General features: G+C 37.5%; 1 long non-coding RNA gene across 1 annotated transcript; it reads right to left on the bottom strand.

The window, feature by feature from the left end:
• Window positions 1-328: 328 nt before the first annotated feature.
• LOC126175174 (uncharacterized) lies at window positions 329-3,288 on the bottom strand. The gene is made up of 2 exons (XR_007535533.1): window positions 2,660-3,288; window positions 329-540 (listed from the first exon to the last, which is right to left on the bottom strand). It is a non-coding gene; the product is annotated as an uncharacterized LOC126175174 (long non-coding RNA).
• Between the last annotated feature and the right edge of the window lie 3,339 nt (window positions 3,289-6,627).

The raw sequence follows: 6,627 nt of genomic DNA, 5'->3' as shown, positions 1-6,627 counted from the left end.
TTTATCTCAATTAAGAAAAGTGATAGCCACTGTTCAGTGAAAGAAAATTTTAAAAAAGGAGATATTCCTTTTTCTTGACCAGTAATCATGGTTGTTACACAAAGATTTCCTGTTATGTTCTAGATGTTTAGTTCTTAATATACCTGCAACACTATTATTTTGCACAAGCAGCTGAGTAGTCTGGCCAATGTCATGTATGAAATGGCACTATGGCATTGCTACATGGTTATTATTAATGAAAAATAAGAAAATTATAAAGATTGTAATCATATGAGTTAAACTACAAAAACAAAAACTAATTATATGCGTGAGTGGAATCCACTGCTAAGAAGTTTTTAAAGCAACATTTATTTAGTGATCACTGTAAGACACTGCTAATGAAACAGTAGAAGCTTAAGATACTTTGTAACTTTTAAAATCTGTAAGTCACCATTCACAAAGTCTATGCATATGTAGTATGAAGACTCTGATTTCCTGAGGTCTTGATCACAATTCCAATACCTGTGAATTCACTGTAGATGGATCTAATACAGGTCACTGCTGCAAGTAAAATGCCATTTCTGTTATTCAAAATCCAAATTAGTTCTATCATCTTCAGTATTGTAGTGCAATGAAATAAAATAATTTGAAGTGATAAAATAACGATAAACTGTATGAGTTATAGCAAATTCTAATAAGGCCCCTTTTCTATGTATTTCCTTTTGCAGAAGTATTAGGATGAATAGTAAAAAAATGTTAATTTTAGGAATTCCTTTTAGTAATTTTTCAGCACTTTTATGATTATTTTTATGCACAGAGAGAGAGAGAGAGAGAGTAATGAAGAAATTGAGTTGGATGAAAGATAGTTTCAATTTGTAGAAAAAAAAAAAGGACAATGTTCTGCTGACTTATCATTTATGCTAGCATATGTGTTCAGAAGCGTTGTTTCAGAATTGCTGCTGTAGGATATTTTAAAATAACCATTTCTGAAAGAAAAAAACTAATTATATCTTGCTCTAATATTTCCTTTGTGTCCCATAATATGTCTGAGGGGATTTTTTTCAGTTTGCATTCCTCATTTTTGTTATAACCATCTATTGCTCATAGAGAAACAAAGTATGGAAGCTGTATAATTACATCTGCTTCAGGTGAATATCTGTATTGCTAGTATTTCTTTATTTCGGCTTTAGCAGTAGCAGACACTACTTACATAGTGAAAATAACATGAGAAATAGTGGATGCTCCAATTAAATTATATTCTTGAAGAATATTATTAAGGAACAGAGGAAAAGAAAACTCTGGGCTCTAGTTCAACAAAATTTTGTGGTTAAAACTGGATATCTTAATTGTAATAATCACTGGGTTTGATTATGCTGGGTTGCTGAATTTTACAGTTATGTAGCTGCACTGGTCCTTCATTGTCTCTACATACTCTGTCAATAGAGTGACAATGAAGCTCTCTTTAAAATGAAACTTCATGGAAACAAATTAGTCTTCAACTCAATAATAGATATGGACAATGTCTGTGAACAAAGTTATTTCACATAGGAAGTAAGAAAGAAAATAAAAAAGTAAATACCAAACTGAGAAGCACACAGGCTCATGAAAATATAATTATATAGTCAGATTCTGCACTAGAGCTTACTAAGGAAAACATTTCTTAAAATTTAAACAAAGAAAGCCACAGAATAAACAGATAATTCTGTGGAATATTAGCAACCATATAACAAACAGAAGCAACAGGCATTTAAGTTAGGTTGCCTTTATTTCATTTTCTTAGATTTATGTGAATAATCTCAAGCCATTGTCCACTACAATATATTCAGAGTCGACTGCTTCATAATCTTCAGAATGGTCACAATGTGCTGTGTGGGTAGATGGCAGTTCAGGTCCTTGAATGTAATACAGACATCCATATAAACAGTAATTAGTCTCAGGGATGAAGTTAAAAGGCATACTGTTGCTTTATCTGTTATAGTAACAAACAAATCCTTTCTGTTTGGAATGTCTGGGAGGAAACAGAGCAAATGTATGAACTATTTTGTAAGAGTAAAACACTGGATCTCACCATGTTTGAAAGATCAGTCCAGTAACGGGTTGAAATAATTATGTATCTTGATTATTTTCTGTTTCATCCATAGCGAATTATTTCACCAGTAACAGATGTTGCTGTTGTGGGCTTGTACCTATGGTGATGACTACAAATTGAAACACTTAACAATAGCTGGTAATTGACTCTCCTTGTCAAGATAATTTATAAAATGAAGCCATCTAACCATGTGAAGATTTTATAAGGCTGTACATGTGCATGTGCACACGCACGTGTGTGTGTGTGTGTGTGTGTGTGTGTGTGTGTGTGTGTGTGTGTGTGTGTGTGTCCATTTAGATCAATTTATGTAACACTGAAAAAAAATTAAGATACTGACAGGTGAAATTTCTAATCTAGCAATGCTTTTTATGAAACCTTTTAGAAAGCACCATACAACAGATCATTTACTATCTTGTAGAAATACTAAAAAACGAAATGGGTATGGATTACTCAACAAAAAGATAGTATGCAGACCATAGTGTAAGAAAAATAATGACTGCCCAAAAACAGAAGAAATCTGAGAGCTTTATGACCACAAATTGGTGGGTGAATAGTTAGCTTAATTTTGATACCAAAGATTCATTGATTTACCTTGTCTTTCAAAGAGATTCTCGTGATGGCTCTGCACTAATTTACAAAAAAGGGTAATTCGTGAATATAAAATAACTGCGAATTAAGGGCCTACTTTCTGACTGCTGCAGACCATATCTGAATCATACGGAAAGATAATGCGAACCGAATGGAAGCTGAGACTTGTGTTGGCGTTCTTGAAGATAGCTGCAGAGAAGCAGTTGGCTGTTGCGGCGTCTTGGGTGGCCGCTGGAAGGGCGTGGCTACTCCGCCCACGGTTTGTGTGCGCCCTTTGACCTTCCCGCCTTCGCGGACTGTCCTCAGTATTTATGTGTAAAAAACCATCACATCTTGCGAGTAGCGCCGCTCAAATCAACTGTTTTGCGCAGACCCGTTTTTCGGTGTTCAACTTCCGTTGTTGGGTAAGCGGCACGGCGAAGATGATAGTATCTCACTGCAGCAGTACAATCGACAACATTAGCCAGTAAAATGCGCATCTTTATGCATAAAAAACGGTGTAGATACTTAATGCTTGTCAGGTGTATTATTAAAAGATTCCTTCTTCTCCATTAAAAAACCCAAGACACCAAATACAGACACATTTTCGCCCAGCTTAAGCAGTACACTCACTACTTTTGTGAAATCGAGACAGAAATATTTATCGCCTTTCTGCTTTCAAATGTCCGAATAGCCAACATAACACGCTTGACAGGGCTAAGGAACAGAAAGATAATAAATTAGGGGAAGAACGTAATGCATAAATCAGGATGGCTGGACCCAAACTGACAGATCGCATTTTTTGCACGGTAAATATACAACTTTAACCACATGATAAGGTTACCAGAGGAAAATGGTAGACAGAACGTTACAGAAAAATGGTAAACTGCACTAAACGAAACTTTTCGTTAGAATTATTATACGTGCTGGGTGATATAAGTAGGAAGCAAGAAGCTAACTTCTGTGAATGTGAAAGTTGGAATTTTTGTTTCCTTTTTCCACTGTTGTACTACTACTCCGACGATTTTTTTTTTTTTCTGGGAGAAAGTTTTCACTGGCCAGACAGCAAATAAATTGCACGAAAAATCTCACCGCAATTTAGAAATAAGGTCACACATTTGGTATTGCAAGTAATAACTGAGTCAAGCGTTATAAACGTAATGCAGATTGAACTGCTGCAGTGATAAAACCAGTACATACAGTGGACAGTGAACACAAAAAATGAAACTGATGTTCACCAGTTCGTACTGATGACGATGCCTGTGAGATGGGTTGTAAACCAACAATAGACTTGGTCGCCTTAATTTCACGAGGCTCATCGATAAAATATTTGTTTGATAAACGTTTATTTGGAACACGTATGTGGCAGTGAATACTACACAGTGAGAAAGTAGGAAAGATAAGTAATGGAAATGCGGGTCTAGAGAAGCCTCACGGAGACATGATCGATGGATTTTTAAAAAATGGCAAGGAGGTGCTTGAAAAAACCTGGTAAGTTGAACAGATGGGGAAAAAGTATTTTTGTGGACCATGGCCTAGGGGATAATCGCTTTTTAGGAAACATAATTGAAGGGGCGTTCTAGCAAAGGTAAAGGGATAGTTGGAAACAAATTTCGTGGATGTTATTAAGAGCATCACAACTGTCAGTCTCATTCTTGATCGACTAGCCGGATGACGAATCTAATTTTTTGAACAGTATTTCGAAGAGTGAGTCAGTTATCTTGGTAAGGTTTATAAATTATGGGCTTTGTGTTATGCCCCGAACTACGCATGGGCGATGGTGTAGGCTGGATAATGGTAGTATAGTGAGCGTTTAAACTGATCAGGAGATGTGTGAGAATCATTCAAAGAGCCTGCGTGAATATTGGCCAGCTGAGGTGGCAGATATATTCTGTTGGTACGCCCATTCTCCGTATTGACGAAGACGACTATGTTACTGGTCGAAATATGAAATATTGTGTAGAACCGTGGGATCGTCAGCCTGATTTGTCACCCGGCAATACTTAACGGTAATACGTATTTGGTGTAGTAAAGAGAGATCTACTCCCGTTCCCAGCAAGATTTCCTCAAGAATAATCTAAATAGAGTGTAACACACTATAGCAAAAAAAAAAAAAGAGTAAGAAAGCCGGATAGGAGCCAACCTATCTTGCTCGGACTATATCGCCACACTCAATATTTTAGTGAAATGATCAGTACAATCCGGTGACCGAGGGAAGTGCGATCTGGATATTCCGAGGCAGCTTCTGACAGTTTCGAACGAAGCTAACTCTGGACAGCGTTGGAAGCTCGAGTATTTCCGTAAAAATTAAGTATCAAGATTGCAGATCCACGTTAAGAACGAATCAAATTTTCAGAATATTTTCAGACAAATGCAGGAATGAACCATAGCTATATGCTGTCCTTGTTGATTGTTCTTCGAGGCTTGACGGCAAGGCTCCAAAACAAGGGAAGCACAGTCAACTGATTTAAAGACACCCAGGGAGACAGTAGAAATGAGAATACACTACACACACGAGGAGACGAGACCAAAGACAACACAGACAGTCCAATCTTTTCTGTTGTCTTGGAACCGCTATCTGAGTGGATGGAAGTGCCAACAAAGATGTCGAACACAGAGAGAACAAAGCATGAGACACTTTGCAGAACTATGACCGAATTGGAAAACGTCCAGCACACAGTTATCCACCTGATCTTAAGTCAAATGAAGCCCTTCGGAAAATCCCTTAGGACAGATCCATGGACATCAAAGTGAGGGTGTGTCTAAATGGCGCTAGGCTAGGTACATTCTGAGAAACACGGAAGACAACATCTCCGAACGCGTGTTCGAATGGAATCCTGAAAGCGAGAGGACGAGGAAATAGGAGCAGATCAATCGGAAAAGATTGAGAAGTGGCATCTTCAGACCACTGAAAGCTGCTATATCAATATATTTTTTTTAAGATTTGAGATCAATCACATGTATCATCATCAGAGCGACATAGTATTATAAATATAGTACGGAAAGGCATTTCGTTGACATCGGACATACAAGTGGAGTATAAGAGTGCAGAGCATAGAACAGGGGTGGGCATAATGCGGTTCACGGGCCGCTTGTGGCTCTTGTTAACTTGGCAATGCTGTAAATTCGCAGTCTTCATGTCGCCCTAACGCTGTACACCGCAGTCATATTCAATCAATCACACTTGTTGCAAGTAACGTGATCGCAGTTTCCAAATAATTTCTGTAGGAAGCAGGAAAACCTTTCACAGAATTTGTTGAACCACAGTGGTTGTTATTACTCGATAAGGCGAACCGTAGATCCTACCGCAGCTAACTTAGACATGTGACAAGTTGCAAGGCAAGATTCTACTTAAAAGTAATCCCCATTATTACCTCGCAAGGGAAGTAAGGAAAGCAGTAGTGGAAAATACGTTCGTGGACAGCTGCTTCTTGTTGTTAATGTGACTCAACTTATTAAAGACGATAAGATGAAAAGAGTGAGAAAGCTGGCAGAAAAGTTGATGGATAGTGCAAGCAAAATGTTAAGTTGGTCGATGGCGTGTAAATTTTGGAAGGAAGGACAAGATGTCGAACGAAATGGGTGTCAAATATCGTCACTAGAGAGCCAGCAGCGAAGTGCAAAAATAAATATATCCCATGGACAATAAGGATAAATTTATTTTATGCAACAGTTTCTGCGATGTTATGGACAATACAAAGAAATATACCAACTTTGCGAAGGCTTCATAGTGTCATGCAACTGGACTGCAAGGTTACACTGAATAATAATAATAATAATAATAATAATAATTCAGTCTATGGGATTTGCCTTCAAAAAGTGAGAGAAAACGAATCATCAGGTGTGCCGAGGTAACAGTATGAAGAAAGGTGTACAGCATTAGATTCCTACGACGAAAATGAAAAATCAAGATTAAAGTGGCCATTAGTTTAATCAGACGAAACGTGTTTTCATACACATTCCACTGTGAATATCCATTGTCGCAGTGATAA

The sequence above is a fragment of the Schistocerca cancellata genome, chromosome 3 (genome assembly GCF_023864275.1).
Source record: "Schistocerca cancellata isolate TAMUIC-IGC-003103 chromosome 3, iqSchCanc2.1, whole genome shotgun sequence".
NCBI lineage: Eukaryota > Metazoa > Arthropoda > Insecta > Orthoptera > Acrididae > Schistocerca > Schistocerca cancellata.
This window is presented reverse-complemented; position numbering and strand designations above follow the sequence as displayed.